Genomic DNA, 19750 nt, shown 5'->3' on the forward strand with positions numbered 1-19750 from the left:
TATTCAGTTATCTTTTCATTATTGTGTGATATCCAGTGTTAGTCATACTCGAGTAGACCCACTGAAATCGTATGGCCTTAAGCAACATGTCTATTCATCTCAATGGGTCTACCCTGAGTATGATTTAACTGGATATCACCTTTTCTTTTCTTTTTACTCTTTAAAACTGTCCAGGAACTGTGGTTGAACCTTCTGAGTAGGGGTGGGGGAGAAATTCAATTTAGTTTGCACTGAAATCTATTAAATTTGCACTTTCCAAAACAGTATGAGAACCAAAACACACTCATCCTTCATAATTCATACTTAATCTGAATTTTGCAATGCAGTTCTTCAACCAAACAATGTTTACAAAAATGCATTTATTAGGGGAAAGTGTGCATAAAAATAAATATATTAGTGAAAATAACACAAAGATATTAGGAGAAATTGCTTACATTTGTCAAACCTGCATACCAAAATGCGTTATTATGAGAGATTTGCAATAAAGTACTGAAAAATTTTCATGAGGATTTTTTTTAAAAAAATTGCAAACTGCTGCACAAATGTGGAGAACTGAGTTTAAGATTGAAAAAAAATGAGAAACTGGGAGAAGTGAAATTGACAGATCCTTCCATTCCTACTCCTGAGCCAAAAAAAGCACAGTCTTCCTGTCCCTTAGGTATAAAGTTCACTACAAGGGGTGGGGTGGGGGATAAGAGTGCTCTAGATTTTACATTGCTTGGATTTTTCAGAGATTATGATGATGATTCCATTGAAAAGCATTGGGTGTGTGGAGTGTGATGAAAAGTCATATCTGTGATGCTTGATCTATGTCGGCTCATTCACACATGTGAATTTCTATTGCAGTTCAATCAAGTGATGAACAGGCCCATATGAATCCAACTTTACTCATCTCCATCTTCTTTGGATAACTTGTTCTTATGTGGCAAATGTTAGCCATGCCTTATAACCTATTTGTCTTGTTGTTTTGTATAGTATGGATGCTGCGTTAACAGATGGCTGCAGAACTACCAAAGGGAGTGTTTGCAGTTGGAAGACATTAATACATTGCGGTGATAAGTACCACAGTAAACTCCGTGAACAGAATTAGAACTGTGCCATAAGATTCGATGGGAATGACAAGAAGCAGGTAGCTGAGCTTTCCAGCTCAGGCTTCCTTCCACAACCATAAAAAAAGAGAGGAAAACATGCTTCATTGTACAGGGAGGAACATAAGCCAAGCTGTGGTGCGAGGATGCTCTAGACAGCACAAAAGCTGTTTCCTAAGAACAGTTACCTATAAATAGCCTGAAGAACTTCAGCCCTGCTGTCTGGATTTAATTTGTTATGCTGTGATTGCTGTAAAGTACAAGCAAAGATACTGGGCTTTGCCCCTCCCTCAGCTGTAGTATAATTTTTAAAAATGTCTTTCAGTTTTTTCCAGAGCCTGTAGCTTCCGATCATGCTGTGTCACTGAGTATAGTGAGGACTTTTGGGGAAGGTGTGTGTGGGGGATTCAACCCTCTGGGCTCTTGAGTGAAATTGGTATGGGTTGTCTCCTACCTTCCAGTCTTAAAAACACTTGACACTTTGACATTCTCACTGCTAAGGGGATCTGACAGAGACTCATCAACAATAGGACATTGTTATCAGCCCTGGCAGAAATCATAGCAACAGCCTGATGTGAAGTGATGACTTGCATTTACTTCCAGGAGGGCGAATGCAATTCGGTGTCAGTTGTTCCCAGTGTATGACTAGGGGAAAGTGAAGAAGTTACTTAAAGGACTTGTGTTCTTCTCACTTCCATCTCCGTCATCTTGGAAATAGATTGCAAATTGTTCTCAAGCTTTTGGAGAGATGGCGGACTTTTTAAAATTCAAGAGTAGAAGTAAACGTCTACATTTGATATGGCTTGTGGGGGAGGGGGAACACACACACACACAAATTCACTCCAGTGATCAGTTTCAGATGATGGTTTTTTATCAGGCCTATAATGTCAAGCTAAAGATGAAGGCAAATTGTTAGTGCCACTGTGCTTGCCAATAACCCTCTCTCCCCCCCCCTTCAAAAATCTGGCTGCATTAATGAGAGTGTTTGCACAATACATTCTGTGCTGCCCTTTACGTCTGGGATAGGCATACAAATCCTGCCTCAGCCAAAATGATGGAAAGCAATTTGGATCTGAAGGCTGTAAATGGTCACAGCTGAAATGAATTCTGACAAGTCATAGCTGAATTCCTGTTGCTCAGAAACAGCCCCCCTCCCTTTCCTTTCTCTCCTCCTTTTAAATGGACCGAATTGGCTGTTTAATATTAGAGAACTGCAGAGCCTGAAGACTGTAGGAAATGGAAGGATTTTATTGGGGCCAGCTGAAGGAGCTCTCATCAGCAAATGGGGGTGTGTTGACAGCTCTTGAGTGTGCCAGTGAGTGACATTGCAGCCCAGCATCCTAAAGTGACTTTAAGGAAGGGGAGGGGGAAAAGGCATGCAGAGAAATTAACGGAAGAATTTAAACAGGGTTAGGTTTCCAGCGCTGTCATCTTATTTCATGATACTCACTTAATAAATAAAGAGTGAGATTCAATCTTTTCCTTTCTTTACCGTATTTTTGGGCAGAGCCGTTGACAAAAATGAGTAATGTGATGTTTGAGGAGTGGATGCAGAATGTGAGCGGGGACTGCTGAATTTGAATAGCTCAATTATGATCGTACAGCATAAAAATAAATGCTGCATTAAAACAGCAGCTTCATTAAGGAAGCACTTACCTTGTTCCTTTTCCAGTTGCAGAGTTTTATTTTGGAGCTATGTTGCTCACCTTTGATGAGAACCAGATTATATAACCTTTAAAGTTGTCAAAAGTTTGTGTGTGTATGGGACAGAATCCTGACTTTTCCGTTTGTAAACTAGCCAACCTACTCTTTGAACGCACGCAAAAAAGGGGGGGTGGAGGGCGGAGTGCTGATTTTCTGCCACTTGGCAGTCGATGCATAAAACATCTGTCTGCTTCTACCCCTTAAACTGCATTAGTCTTTGATCCATCACGGTATGCTGTTACAGCTTTTGATCAATTGAAGTAAATGGCTTCTTCGTTTCCTAAACATGATCCTTGAGAAGCTCCACTTAAGATGAACACCCAACACAACTTTCTGGAAAGCACCTAACTCAGCCCCCTATTCAATGCCCTCCCCTCTCCTTTCTCTTCATTTTCTCTGGATGGTGCTATAGGAAACACCTGCCCCAGGGTCTGCTCCCATTTTACCCAGCTGGCTCCTTTCATCCATGCACTGGCTTAGGGTCAGCCCCACCAACAGGTGTTTTCCCTCAGAACAGCTATCCTGCCACAATTGGAGGAGATCACAAAGGCTGAACTTTGTTGCAAAGGGTCAGAGGTCAAACACAGCAGCATTGGATCCCTTGGGGACACAGGGCTGACCAGGTGTTTAATATTATCAGAGCTTATTTGCCGAAAATTGTGATAGAGCGTTCTCGGCAATTCAAAATTTAACGAGAACGAGTTTAAAAGCCCCCACATTATACAATGTCTGTTCAATGGACAGAAAGGTTAAAGTTAATTCAATCAGGCATGTGTACTTTCTCCAAAAGGGGAACACGTGCACTTGGAGGATTGGCCCCATTTGTTGTAATTTTGGGTCTCATTTCCATTTGCAAGAAAGATAACTGCTTGCATATGGAAACAATCAATAAAAAGGAGTCATTAAAATTTCTCCTATTTAGAAAAAGAAATTCTTAATGAAGTAATATCTTTGCCAGGGCAGACAGAAATGTAAATTAGAAGATGGAAGGAAACCTATTAAATGGTACTCCAGTGTTGCTAGTCTTTTTTTTATTTTATTTTAATGAATTTATGAATTGCCAGTTGTTGGGTCACAGACTGTTAATTTCCTATGTGTTTTGTTAAGCTGTTTTTTAAAAGTTGGGAGGGGGAGAAGGGTGTGTACCTCTAAACAATAAACCTAGCTGATGTTTTCATAAAGTGTCTTAAGTCAGCTCATTTGTGGATGGCTAAACATAAATAAGGCTATTTATAAAAAAATACTCCGCAAATAGAAAATGTGGCAGACAGTGAAAAGCATGTTAATGTAGCCGTTTGTTTTTGTCAAAAAATATTAGCAACAAATTATTTGGCATTTAATTTTTTTACTTTTGCATAACCACAGTAAGGAAGTGTTGAAAGGATGAAAAAATTACTAGTTTTATCAAATTTGAAAAATGGAAATAGAAGCAGAACAAAGTTGTTTATGGCCCTGGATAGTCATGTATCCTTCAGTGCAACTTTCAATGCTAAAGTAAGAAATACAATAATAAAACCAGGAATTTTCAAATTATTACCATTTTGAACCAGGCCAGCCCTTTCCCAAAGGAATCAGCACTTCTCAAATGCCCATAACAACAAGGATTAGCAAAAGATTTCTTTTTTTGGCCTTGGTTGCCAGGCAGCATACCTCAAGGGGTTGGACAAGTTCTCCTATGGCCACCATGGATCGCTGCTAACAGGCTGCCCCCAAAGGGGCTGTACCAAAAAAGGGGTGGTCCTTTGGAGGTCATCACTTTGGAACTGGAGCAAGGCCGCACCGTTTTGTTGTGCTTTTTATTATTATAATGACTATGTTCTAATTTGTCCTTTTTGATGGTCGCCGCATTGGAGACCTGTTATAGGGTTGCCAGGTTCAGGGCCTAAGACTGATCCTGTATCTTTAGGAGAAGAGAAAGTCAGCCAAGTGCAGGTGTTCTTGCACCACTATAATGGGAAAAACCACAAGATGGAATTCTCCCTCCCCCTCCACAACTTTTAAAGATACAGAAGTCCTCTTGGTTGCCAGGCCCGGCCTCTAAGAGATCTTCTGTATCTTTAAAGGTTGTGCAGGGAGAAGGGAGAATTCCACCTTGTGGTTTTTCCCATTACAGGATTGTAAGAACACCTGCACTTGGCTGACTTTCTTTTCTCCTAAAGATACAGGATCAGTCTCAAGCCATGAACCTGGCAACCCTAATCTGTTATCATCCAGATAGGTGGCGTATACATAATCTGAATTATAATCTAAAATTATAATCTGAATTATAATCTAAAAACCGCCTAGGCCAAATAAAAAAAATTGTTTCCTCCCCATGAAAATGCAGGCTGTGCTTCCTGCTCTTCCTTCCATTGCTGTTGGTATCACTGTGTGAATGGGTCGCAAGTTGCTAGTGGTGGTTGCTTTGTCCTTCCTAATCTGTGGGAATTAGGTTGGTGAGTCTTGTGGATCAGTGGGGTTGTTGCAAGCATTTGAAAAGGACTGCTCACAAAAGCAAGTGCCGTTGTCCACATGTTCTTGGGCAGGATCAAAGTGAGCAAGGCCCTCCTTGCAGCCTCTTCATCTTGATACTATAAGCATTGTTGCCATTGCCACCCACCTCTCTCCTCCCTTGCATGCAAAGGAGGCATGAGAAAGAGGCACATGGTGATAGCAAGCAATTGCCCAAGTCCTGGCAGATCATCTTTCTCCACTGGGCTGGGACCCAAGACTATCAGTCCCAGAGTCCCTAACAGGAAACTGATGCTATGCAGCCTTCCAAGAACATTTATTTGATCAGGGCCCCATCTGCACAATACATTTAAAGCAGCATCATACCACTTAAAAAGGTTAAGGCTTTCCCCAGTGAACTATGGGAACTGTAGTTTGTTAAGGGTGCTGGGAGTTGTAAGGAGGTCCTTATTTTCAAAGTGTTTTAACAGTCAATGCTTCTTCCCAGGAAACTTTGGAAACTGTAGCTCTGCAAGGCATATAAGGGTCTCTTAACAACTCTCAGCATCCTTCACAAACTGTCCTTCCCAGGATTTGGGAATGGGGAAGCCATGGCTGTTTAAAGTTAATACATTAATGCATTGCAGTGATTAATACATTGCTGGTGATGGACACACCATCTGTTTGAATTTGTAGCAGGAATGAGAGCAGTAGGAGGATGTTTGCCACAAAGGCCAAGAACTCCTCATCCCTGGATTTTTTTGCATTGGACTCCCCTTAACTCCTGACATACTTCTGATGCATTTAAAAAATTAAGACTAAAATCAACGTAAACCAGAATCTAGATTTTGCTTCCTGGGACATACCTATCTGAAATGGTACTTGACCTGTTAAGCAGCTTTGAGTAATGATTCTGGAAATATGCAAATACAACATGGATGGAATTCACTTGTGAACTAATGGATGAGTTTGTAGCCAGAAACCTAGGTACTAATTTAGGTGGAAATGGGGGGGAACAAAGACACTGGAGAAATGTCATAAAATGTTTTGTGGTAATCAGTCAATGGCTTGCAGGTTGTAGCTTGAGCCAGAAATAATTCTGCACAGAAAACACTGCAGACTTCTCTGTACTTACCTTCCACCAGGACTTTAATTATTATGATACATCCCATGGGACAAAAGCTAATCATTCATTTACTATGTTAATTTGTTTTATTGCTTCTCTGATTGGTAGCTGAACATGGGGTTCTCTAAAATGAAGCAAACCCCTGCTCTATTTTTTTCCAGTGGTATTCTTAAACAAAACAATTCAAAAGTATCAGGTAGTATTCAACTAAACCCTACTCAGAGTAGACCAGTTGAAATTAATAAACCTAAGTTAGTTATGTCTATTAGCTTCAGTGGATTTACTCTGAGTAGGACAAGCACTGAATACCATTCAACATCTGTGGTCACATCTTCACCATACATTTAAAGTACTCCTATACCACTTAAACAGTCATGGCTTTGCTTCAAAGAATCTTGGGAACTGTAATTTATTGAGGGTGCTCAGAGTTGTTAGGAAACCCTTCAAAGAGCTACAGTTCCCAGCACCTTTAACAACTACAGTTCCCTGGATTTTTGGGGGGAAGTCATGAATGTTAAAGGGGTATAAGAATGCTTTAAAAGTATTTCACCTGTGTCTATAGAGCACTTGGTTATTACCATGAGAAAACCAGTCCTAAAATACTCCAAAGGCTGTACTGAAAACCTTTCCAAACTGAAGCAAGACATGCTATGTTACATATAACTACTGAGGCCATCTCTTCTCCAGTGTCCCATTACAATCTCTCAGATCAAACTGGAGGACTTTCTTAATAATGCTATCCATGTACCAACTCAGGACTGATAGGACATTTTTAGTGGCTGCCCCCCAACTATGGAACTCTTAAATGCTGTGTTTATTGTTTTGTTTCATGTTTTTTTTGTGAGTTATACAGTAAACATATGTTATTGGGTAGTCATATAAATAAATAATCTTTAGATAAATCTCCAAAACATGAGCCTCAGAAGCGGAGCAAGACCTTTTCATACTGACAGGCTTTAAGATGCTGTGTGCCTGCCAGTAGGGGGTTGGGGTTTTAGTATCTGTGATGATGATTCAGGTGGTTTTTATATGTACTTAACATGGGTTACACATATAAACAGATATTTACCAACCAGTTAGAGCCAAGTCTCTTTGTTTAAACTTGAAAACAAAATGTGCCAACTGTCAACTGCTACACACATGTTTTACTGGCCAGGTTTTGCTGTAATGTACATATGGAAGTGCAGGACAGATCCTTTCCTGATCGCCTCAGGCCTAGTTACTCATGTGGCATGGTTTATACTCCCTGCAGCTGGATCCTGTATTATTAAGAGATCTGAGACAGTTTGATTTGTTCAAGTGCTTTATTACAGCTATCTTACCTCCCAGCAAAGCTGTCTCTTCTTGATGACACCATCTAGCTGTACAGAAGTTAACTCTTTCAATGACATCTCAATTTCTCTGGAAAGGGCTTAAACTAAGGATGATCAACCTATTTTTATCCAGTGCTGGTTTTGTATATCCACAAAACTGACTCCAGATTATCTTGTTTGTGGCTTTCTCCATGTACCTTTGGGGCAGCCATCTTTTTCCTAAACAATTTTTGCTGTAAAACTACCAGGGTTAATGGAAAGATGATGGCCACTCCCATAGGTGCAATACAGACCTATGCATGAATTGATCCATCTATTATGTGGCTTAATCCACAGACATACAGTACATTTCAATCCACACATGGGTCTGCATGGGCAAAATGGATAGTTTCACTCAAAAACTGAATGAACCAGAATCTTCCCCATCCCTAGTTCAAACAAATAAAGGGAAATGTATTGTCTTTCTATCTATCTATCTATCTATCTATCTATCTATCTATCTATCTATCTATCTATCTATCTATCTATCTATCTATCTATCTATCTATCTATCTATCTATCTATCTATCTATCTATCTATCTGTCTGTCTGTCTGTCTGTCTGTCTGTCTGTCTGAGAACTTTAATAGCTAGGTGTTCTACAAATATATTATTTCTGTTGGAACTGAAGCATGCCTTGATTTAGCATAATAAACAGGAAGGATTTGACAGAGGTATTCTCTACTCCATTGGAAGAGTCCCTTCATTACTGTCACCGCATATGAGCAAGTAGTTTCTGCACCAGTCTTGACAGTTCCTTGAACTCCCATATCTGGAAGCTAAACTACCTTCCAAGAAGAAAGAGTTGGAACATTTCTGTTTGCATGTCTAAAACTGAAACTGCACCTCTAGCAACCTTTCATCAGTTTATCTTTCTAATGGAATTCTTCTATGTGAACAATGTTTGGAGTCATGTCATCTACAGTGGTCATTAGAACTTTACACAGTTGTTGACTCATGAACGACTCTGCCAGACTCTTATCAGGAATGGATTGTCCAGTGAGGTGCCACATTGGTTCCATGCAGAGCTTGGAAAAGTTACTTTTTTGAACTACAACTCCCATCAGCCCAATCCAGTGGCCATGCTGGCTGGGGCTGATGGGAGTTGTAGTTCAAAAAAGTAACTTTTCAAGCTCTGGTTCCATGAGTAAAGCCCTAACCTCACTGCCACCTTGTCCCTATCTTTACCTCTAAGTGGCAGCGATGCTGCTACTGGGAGACTATTGCTGCAGCTGCTCCTGCCACCCATACCCAGTGAGATTTCATAGTATGTCAGGAAGACTGTGTGTATGCCCTTCATTGCAGCAGATTCTTCATTGCCCAAACAACTTATTCTGCTTCCCCCATTACTATGTGGGAAGTGTGGACTACTAGTGATATGCTGAAAATAAAAGTCTACTGCAAAACATTTACAAGAAATGCCAAAGAACTGTGGTCTATTATCTGTCCTCAAAGTGGAAGGTATGTCATGGCAAGCAAATATACTATTTAGCACAGTAATAACTTGTTCCATGGTCATGCTCTGTAGTAACAGAAATAATAGAATCATAGAATACTAGGGTTGGAAGGAGCCTATAAGGCTATCAAGTCCAACCCCTGCTCAGTGCAGGAATCTAAATTAAATCATACATGGCAGAAGGCTGTCCAGCTGCAATTTGAATGCCTCCAGTGTTGGAGAGCCCACCACCTGCCCAGATAATTGGTTCCATTGTTGTACCGCTCTAACAGTTAAGACGTTTTTTCCTGATATTCAGCTGAAATCTGGCTTCCTGTAACTTGAACACATTTTTCCATGTCCTGCACTCTGGCATGATCAAGAAGAGATCCTGGCCCTCCTCTGTGTGACAACCTTTCAAGTACTTGAAGAATACTTTCATATATGCCCTCAGTCTTCTCTTTTCAACACTAAACATGCCCAGTCTCTCCTCATAGGGCCTCTAATCATCTTTGTTGCCCTCCTCTGAACCTGTTCCAGTTTGTCTACATCCTTCTTAAACTGCGGTGTCCAGAACTGGTTGCAGTGCTCAAGACAAGGCCTAACAGTGGTGAATAGAGGGGAACTAGTACTATACGCAATTTGGAAACTATACTTCTCTTAATGCAGCCTAAAACAGCATTTGCCTTTTTTGCACCCACATCACACTGTTGGCTCATATTCAGCATGTGATCAACAAAAATTCCAAGATCCTTCTTGCATGTAGTATTTCTGAGCCAAGTATCCGCCATCTTATAACTCTGCATTTGGTTTCTTTTTCCTAGGTGTAGAAGTTTGCACTTATCCCTGTTAAATTTCATTCTGTTGTTTTCAGCCCAGTGCTCCAGCTTATCAAGATCACTTTAAATTTTGTTTCTGTCCTCCAGGGTATTAGCCATCCCTCCCAATTTTGTATCATCTGCAAATTTGATAAGCATTCCCTGCACATCATCATCCAAGTCATTAATAAAAATGTTGAAGAGCACTGGGCCTAGAAAATGACAAGATAAACAGTCTTTGCAGATAAGTTGTTTAGGTGTAAACATTTGCAATGGGCACTCTGGCATTTCTGTTTGTGATACAGGGACTGGTCAGTGCTGTGAACAAACTTGGCAGTTGGCTACCCATTTATAGAGGGCCATCAAATCGCCCGATAAGCTTGGGCTCTAACTTTTGTAGTGCCCTAGTAAGAATAGATTAAAGTACTGATCTGGTAAACTTCAGGGTTTGTATGTAAATCGGAGACTTCTCTGAATTGGTTGAAGCATCTAATCCACTGCACCTAATTCATTCCAAGGGACTGGCAATCAAACTGCTATGGTGATGCAATCTTGAATGGTTCCATTCTGTCTGGAGCTGAAGCATGCTGTGATGTGGAAAGGCCTGCTTGCTACAGCTTGTTCTTTTGCTAGACCTTAGTATACAATCTCAGCTGCTATACTGTTCCTGGTATTTGCTGAGTTCTACTAGGCTTGCTTTTAGATTGCAGAATCTGGCTATGTTGTTGAGTAGTTAGTGGCAGGATTTAGCCATTTCTGGCAGCTAGGGATGGAAAGATCTGTCAGTTTTTGTTCTCCCTCATTTTTCCAATTTTAAATTCTCCTCATTTCTGCAGCACTTTGAAAATTTTATTTTTAAAAGATTTTCATGAAAATTCTCCAGCACTTTAGTGTGAATTTCTTCTAATAAACACATTTCCTCCTCTTCTCCGAGGCATTTTAGCATCTGTTTTTAAATTGTTTTAAATTTTTAAATTGTGTTTTAAATTGTTTTTAAAAGATGTGTTTTAAATTTGTATATTTGTTTTTAATGTTTTTAGTTACTGTAAACCGCCCAGAGAGCTTCAGCTATGGGGCAGTATACAAATACAATAAAAAAAATAAATTTTTGTAGGCAGTTTTAACTAATGTGCACATTTTTGCAAGCAATTTCTTATCATGTAATGCATTTTTATTTTATTTTCACTCATATATTCATTTTTATGCACACTTTTTCCTAACATATGCATTACTGTGAACATGGTTTGGTTGGAGAACTACATTGCAAAATTCGAATATGTGTGAATTTCAAAGGATGGCTGGTTTTCAGTTTTCATATTGTTTCAGAAAGTACAAATTTGATAAATTCAGCTTGATATGTGAACTGAATTTAATTTCTCACTCATCCCTACTGGCAGTGTGTATTATTAAGAGAGCTGAGATAGGTCTGATTTGTTCAAGTACTTGATTACAACTAACTTCAGTTCCAGAAAAGCTGTCTCTTCCATTTTTCTACAAATCTCATGCCATGATGGGATCATGTAGGCTAGGCATGCAGATGGGATCATGTAGGCAAACTAGATGAAAAATTTCCATGTTAGTCCTGTTCCTCCCAGGAAGTCTTTACAATTTCTCGGAATAATTAGATGCAAGTTTGATCTTTATTTATGAAAATTTAGGAAACTGCTTTAATTTGAACTGGTATATTTGTCCATCAAGCCCAGTATTGCCTAATATGACTGGTAGTAGCTCTTCAAGTTTTCCAGTAGATGGCATTCACATCACTGATTCCTAGAGTGGGTGGTATCTTTTTGACATATAACAAATTTGGTAAATGAGGAAACATCAACAATGATAAGATGAATCCATTGTGCTGTAGTCAACAATAAATCTGAGTTAGGTACTCAGTTTTGGCGACTACTGTCATCTAGACTGATATTTAGCTCTGTTGGATTACAATCCTATACACGCTTACCTGGGAGTAGAATTGTATAGGATTACACTGCACAGTATTCCTAAGAGCCTACATTTCTGCAATGGGGTTTTTATTCCAATAGCTGACCCCATGGCCAAATAGGTCTTCCATATAATTGTTCTTGATTTTCACAAGTAACGTGCCATGTAGCACAGATATGTTTGTGTGTGCAGGTACACTTCCATCTGCTATTGTTTGAGAAATACTAGTCCAAGTCTCTTTGCGATTATTTGGATCCAGGTGATAGTTTATAAAACTCTGAACATAATAGCAACGGATCTGTATTTCAACAATAAGAAATTGTTGTTGTTGTTATTAATTATTAATATCGTGCCCTTCATCCCAGTAGGACCCCAGGGCGGCAAATAAGGCAATGCTTCCATCCAGGTAATCATCGTCTTTTTCTCTTGTGTATATATACTGTGTGGATTTTTTACAGTCAAAAGGAAAGACAAAATATTATCGAGAGAATATAGTTTACACTCCCCACAGAATTTCCCTTTCCTATCTACTGTTCATTTAGAACAGTGCCTTAGGCATGTGACAAAGGGCAATCCTTTCTGCTAGTGATTCAGTGATAACATTTGATCACCAGTACAGTTTTAGCCCATCTTCATTCTGTATTTATGTCCGCTTGTAAAGATTTATTTCCTTTTCATTAAACTACCCAGTGAGACTTATTTATTTATTTATTTATTTTATTTTGTTCAATTTATATACCGCCCACAGCCTGAAGGCTCTCAGGGCGGTGTACAGCATAGGATAAAATACAATAACATCACAAGAACAATAGAACATAAATATAAACAATAAATAACCTCATATACATTAAAAGCTTAAAAGGTAGATTAAAATGCCTGGGAGAATAAAAAGGTTTTCACCTGGCGCCGAAAAGATAGAAGTGTAGGCGCCAGGTGGACCTCATCGGGGAGACTGTTCCATAATTCGGGGGCAGCCACTGAAAAGGCCCTAGATCTTGTTACGACCCTCTGAGCCTCTCTGTGATTCGGAACATGAGCTTCCTCTCCAAAAGCATCAGCACTATGCAATTTATGCAAACAGTTAGCTCTTCCACCCCAAATCTCAAATTTCTTCTCTAGGCAAAAACGTGTTCTTTTATGAATGGGCCTTCATTCTACCTGTCTTCCAAATGAGAGCCATCCACACATGGAATCTCTCTTCTCCCAAGTCTTTCTTCCCATAGTGAATACCAGTTATTCTGTATTTTTGTATTCTTTATTTATGTATTTTAAAGACGCTGACTACTTAATGTTCTACTGAGAGACATCTGATTGTACAATTTTCTGACTGCAAGTTAAGATCAAGCTTGACTTGGCTTCTGTTATTGTCAACAGAATGTCAGCCAAAACTTGGGTTGCTGTCCTTGAAAACATTACTGTAGATTAGCCCTATGTCTAGGGTTACCAAGATTTGAGTCTGTCTTCAGAGCAGTTCCTTTAACAACAGTGGGATTTGCAACATTTAGTTCATTGATAATATTTAGCTTCGTGTCATAAAAAGTTCCTGGTTCCTGTTAAAAGCACAAGAGCAGGCTGGACTTTTTTTTCTCTTGGCAAGTTGCCAATCCAACTGAAGCAGGACTGCACACCAAATGAATGCCGCCTGGCTGTCAAACAAGTGCTTGGCACAGGAACATAGAAAGTTACTTTATACTAAGAAGGACCATGGCTCCATCTACACGATGTGGTCTACACTGACTACCAGCAGCTCTCACGGGTTTCAAACAGGGTACATTCCCAGCCCTACCTGCATATACCAGCGATTGAATCTGGCAGCTTCTGCAAGCAAAATGTGTGCTCCGCCACTGAGTTATTTTGTAAGTTAAGATATGCAGCAGTAACATACCATTACTTGGGTCCTTGTTGGCTACAGTACATTCTTGAAGGGTACATGCAGCTTGGCAGGTCACACGTTCTGTGGATCAGTCCTACCGAGTTGGATGTGAATATTTCAAAAGCAATGACTGAAGAATGATGCCTTTAGGATTCAGACCAAAAGTGGCCTGAGGTCTGCAGCAATATGGATGGGGAGAAATTCAGTTTGGTTCCCATTTTCATGTGAAACTCTCCAATCTGCTTTTCCTGAAACACTACATGAGCTGAGATGCTGCTGTCCTTTGAGATGTGCACTTGTCCGAATTTTGTGATTCTGTTCTCCAACCAAATAAATGTATTAAAAATATGTGTATTAAAGGGAAGTGTGCATAAGATGCATATATTATATTAGGGGAAATTGCATACAAAATGTGTTTGTCAGGAGAAATTTGCATGAAAATACTGGTGAATTTTCACGAGGACTTTTTAAAAAAATGGCAAATTGATGGGGAAATGTGGAGAACTGAACTTAAGATTGGAAAAATGAGAAACTGAGAGAAACCAAAGTTGACAGCTTCATCCATCCCTACAGAAGATCAACTATCGTTTTGTTTTCCACAGTAATCTCCAGATAGAATGTTCAATAAGCCTAAAAGAAAGTTTGGACCACCCACAAGCCACCAAACTGAATGCACCCATCAGCCATGTATTGTAGCTCACTAGGGATCAATAAATCTTACATGATTTTTTTTTTGGCCAGTCTAGAATTGCAAAAGCAGGATGTTGCCATGCACCAAAGATAGCTGGTGAGCTGTATTTGGCTTGGAGGGTCATAACTTGTGGAAGCCTGTTCTAGGCATCTATTTGAATTGGTCTTGAGAAATACTTCTCAGCATCAGGGCCAATTCTGGTATTAATTTACATGCAGTTGTGGGGAAAGTATCAAGAGAACTTGCTGCTCTGCGTAGAAAGTGGGTGTGATCCAGACTTAAGTGTGTATGAGACATTTTTCTCATTTCCTTTCAGCTCTTTTTGCCATGGTATGATGATTGTTACCAAATTTGCTGTCCCATGGTTGCAGGCAGGCTGGAAAGGTAACTTATTGTCCAAAAACTGATCTGATCTAACCTGTGCTTTGGGGATCCATAAGGAAGTTCCTCCCTCAGCATTTGAACATACAGGTACCCTAATACTAGGAAGCCAGACTCTTCTTTCAAGAGCAATTGTTCCAAAGTGGTAGTCCTGGCCTGGTCAACTTGTGAGCTCCCAAGCTGAACCAACTCACCAAACAGGTGTAGAGAGGCCCACCAGAGGCCTGATAAGCCTCCAGCTTTTCATATATTCTGCAGTCGCAATAACGGTTAGCAAGGAAGAGGGATGCTGAACTTCTCACGCATCTTATTTGTCTTCTAATATGCAAACCTATGTAGCCTACTGGGTAGAGTTGATTTTTTTCACCAAGAGGCCACTAATCCACTTAGTCTGCATATCTAGGCACCCTTAGTGTGATGGAGGACAAGGATGAGCCTAGAGCGGAATCCATTCGTCTAGGCAAAATGCAAGAAGGAGACAAAACATGCAGTTGAGACATGGAAGAGCAGTGCAAGCTAGGCAAGTAACATGCACTACCATGATCAGGTGTCTTCTAGAATACTAAGTGGAGCCAAAAAGCTTTTATAAGATGCCTGTCCTGTGTCCACCTTTGCTAATCAGAAGTTGAGATTGGAAGGAAGAGGCATCTTAGAAAGCTGCCTTACACTAAATCAGACCATTTGCCCATCCAGCTTGGTATTATCTATATTGACTGGCAGAAGCTCTCCAGCGTTTCAGGCAAGAGTCTTTCCGAGCCATACCTGGAGATGCCAGGGATTAAACTAGGGATTTCTGCATGCAAAGCATGCAAAGCATGCAAAGCTCTGCCATTGAGCTACAGTATGTCCCTTTTCCATCTTATTCCACTCAACATGACTGACTCCTGTTGACTCATAGGCCAGGTGTGGCCTGGAAAATCAAGGCCCTGCGTTCAAGTTAAGCCTCGCGTCTGGTTTCTGATAATGTGTTTCCTCCTCACTAGCAAAATGAGGATACTTCCTCCTTCTCTTTGAGAGAAAGGACAATTGCTTGTGATGTATATATAGCATCTGTTGCAATAAGCAATTGTCTGGCATTATGTTCTATCCACTGCTAATGTGCAACTCCCACCGGAATGAACAGAGGTGATACAGGAGTGCTGTTTGGCAGACTGTAACCTGATTTTCTATGCAATATAGAAAATTCATGCCAGAATTCTCTTGAAACAAAGCTCTGCTCATTTCGTTCTCTGAAATATTCCCCCCCACCCGCCAAAAGCAAAGCTTTGTGCTCTAATACACTCTACAGCTTGATGCCATCTACATACATAAGTCTGAACTAAAAACATTTTATTTCAATATTTATTTTATCAGCAGTTGATCGGTACATGGGTTGAAGTGCCATTCACAACACAGGGGCTCTTCATAATGGGCTAATTTGCATAAATACTAAATAATTTACTTAAATAAATTATATATCAAAATGCTCTCCAGATTCTATTGAATTCAATGATATTGTTGTTTTGTAGCTTTTAATTCTGCCAAGTCTTTAATATTTTAAATCTAGCACCTCTTCCAAACCAAGCCCACTGGAATTCTTTCTTCCGTTCTTTCTCAAGAAACCGACTGGCTTATTAGTAAGATAACAAGCAACACTTGCTTCTCCAGGAGCAGTAGTGCAAATGGAAATGGAAATGGAAATGGCCCAAGTTCACATTCAGAAGAATTTAAACCAGTAATCCAGTGTTTAATTGCAATATTCAATTGTTGCTCAAAATTAGTAATGCTTTATAATCTGCCCTTCTGCACCATGACAATGTTTCCTCTTTACGGAGAGCTGAAAAGTTGTACTAACCAATAACCTTGCAAGAGCTACCGCTTGGTTGTTTAAAGTGACATATATAGGACATGCTGAGCTACGAGGGATCTCTCTCTCTCTCTCTCAAAAGAAAATCCACAGAAGCAGAGATGGAAGGGTCTGGATGACTATAGAATGTTTTTACAGTCTGATTCTATTAGCTACTGTGCTGGCACAGCATCCTAGGGGACTCAGCAAGAGGATCATAGATCTAGCACAAAGCTACGTGGTTTTTTTAAATATCTTTTGTTTTAGTACCACTTGGTCACTTGCAATTTTGGCTCAAGGAGAAATGGGAAATGCAGTATTACAGACAATGGGAATAGCCAGTTCAGTTGTTGTGCTGATGGTGAGGGATGTGTAATGGCCTAGTGCAACAGCCAATGTGAAATGCACATTAATATGGCTGCTGCTATACAGACTTTGCAAATCAAAGGCAGGATTCCTGTATGAACAGACTTGTCAGAGATACCCCAGCTAGTACAAAGACTTTCCTCTGACAGCAATCATCACCATTGCTTTGTCTTTTTAAACAAACTTTAATGAAATATTAAACGAGAAAAAGCATCACACATTACAGAGTTGTTTAGAGCTGAATTCCAAGGGAGTGTAAACTGGTTCAATACCATTAGGTCCCATGGAGTTGTGTGGATTTGCACTCACAGTAGATTGAATCAATAATCAAGTAATTATAATTTTTAATTATTTGATAATTGATTTAATCTACTAAGGGTGAAAAACTGCACAACTCCATGGAATGTAATGGTACTGTACCAATTCACACTCCCTATAATTTATAATTGTGCTCATAAAATGCACTTGACTCAGACTTAATTTTTTATATATATGTAGATTTTTTGAGAATACAGGGTTTCAAGGACACAGATTTTTTGCCTGGACCCATTTTCTTGATGTGTATAATATAACTGAGAGAGAGCCTGCCCAACCAGCAATCACCTTTCAGCTGGAAACAACAACTACAAAGTCTTGTTCACAATAAGAATGAAATACTGTCATTATTCACACACACTAGAAAGAAAAGCATGGACCATGGCAGGACTGAGAAATGTTTTTCAGCCCAGAGCCACCTTCCCTTCTAGGCCACCTTCCATGGGGGTCACATGCCAGTGGTGGGAACCAAGCCAAAGACAAAAGTGGGCAGAGCAATGAATGTAGGTGGTACCTTTGTACAGTAGGCTATTTTCTACATGTGCTCAACACACCTCTCCCCATTCTCCATCCAAGCAAGCAAGAGGCATGATCAGAGTTCAATGACACATTCCAGCCAGGCAAAAATACTTGAGGAGGGCGCAAAGCAGGGCTAGTGAGGGGTGTGCCTGTACTACATCTATTGTAAGAGTGCTTGAGCGTCCCATGGGGCAGTTTTGGATTTGAGAAGTGGGAGTATTGGAAGTTGTCCCTCTGAGGAACAGGGTCAATGTGGGTTGGGTGAATCCAGAACTGACTTGGCTTCTGTTTGTGTGTAGACACCAGCTCTCTTCAGATGTTCACTTCCAAACATGAAGGGGCTTATTAGAATGCACCGGGCTGGTCTTCCCCACTTAATGACACCATGGATGATGGCAGCACTCCCAATCTGTCACCTGATCACCTGAGTCTAAAGCAGGTCACCTTCACTGTATTAGGTTTCCAGTATGAGGATGGGAACCCTGATTGGCTAGGGGTAGAGGTAATCTCACATTCCCACAGGCCAGGGATTGAATCTGGGACTTTCTAAAGCAAAGCATGTGGTCTACTGTGATGTTCCTGTATTAATGTATATATGGTAAGTGTTGTTGTTTAGAAGATACATGGTAAGTGGAGTGAAAGAGGAGGGGGAGTGAATGGGCTGTAGAATGCGAGATGATTGGCTGAGTGTTTAAAATGGCTGAACGTATAAAAGGAAGAGTGAGAGTGGGGGTGGAGGAGGTGAACTGAGTGGGTTGCTTGGTAGGGGTTTAGAGAGTTGTTTGCCAGGAGAGAGTGGAGAAGGAGGGGGGTGGAGTTCGGATTAGTATTGAGTAAAACCATATGCTTATGTGCCTTAAGAAGAAATCTTGTTAATCTTGTTAGCTTTGTTATCTTTAATAAATACTTAATTTGGTTTACCAAAGGCCTGATCCTTGGCTGGGGTTTCACAGACCAGAAGGGAGGGTAAGGTAATGACCAAGGCTGAAGGGGAACTGTAACAAATGGTGGCAGCGGTGAAGAGAATAACAATACCAGTATTCAGAGTCTCTGGGAATACTAGTATTAGGACGTGACTGGTGGTTGCCTAGCAGGGGGATCTGTTGAGATCTGTGCTAGAGCGGGGAGAGAAAACATAAAATAAAGGACAGTCCGGACTGGTGGAGTCTCTGGTGGTGCCTAGTGACAGGCAGTAGCCACGCGCAGGTAGGAACCTGACAGGGAGAGCCAGGGAAGGGCGTCACACGTGGTGGCAGTAGCGGTGGGATACAAACAACAGAGAATCCAGATACGAACAAAGGAGACTACGTCACAGGTGTTGGCTGTAGCAGTGGTACGAATACTAGAGAATCCTTAACAGTGGTGTGGCAAACAGAAATAACAAAACAAGATTACTTGTGAGAGTGACTGGCAAAGAGTGTGTGGCAAAGAGTGAGTGAACTCAAACACCATGGCTGAATATATAAAAATGAAAAGAGAGGAGCTGGTGGAGAAGTGCATAACATTCAATTTACCTCACGAGGGTAAAGGGGTAGATGAATTGAGGGTAGCACTTATAGGATTTGCAACTGCCCAGCAAAAACAACCTGTCAGAGAAGAGACCCCAGAAGGATATTTAAGCAATCCCGCTTATATAGAGTACTTGAGAGAGAAGTTGAAGATGGAAGCTGAGAGATTGAGGATGGAAGCTGATGGGAAAGACAAGCAGAGGGAGTTGGAAGCTGAGAGATTGAGGATGGAAGGTGCAGAGAAGGAAAAACAGAGGGAGTTAGAAATTGAGAGAATGAGATTGGGGTTTGAGGAGAGGGAGAAGCAACGAGCATTGGATGCTGAATTACAAGTAGAAAAGTTAAAATTTGATAGAGAGAAATTTCACTCTGAGGAGACAAGGAA

The sequence above is a fragment of the Rhineura floridana genome, chromosome 5 (assembly GCF_030035675.1).
Source record: "Rhineura floridana isolate rRhiFlo1 chromosome 5, rRhiFlo1.hap2, whole genome shotgun sequence".
NCBI lineage: Eukaryota > Metazoa > Chordata > Lepidosauria > Squamata > Rhineuridae > Rhineura > Rhineura floridana.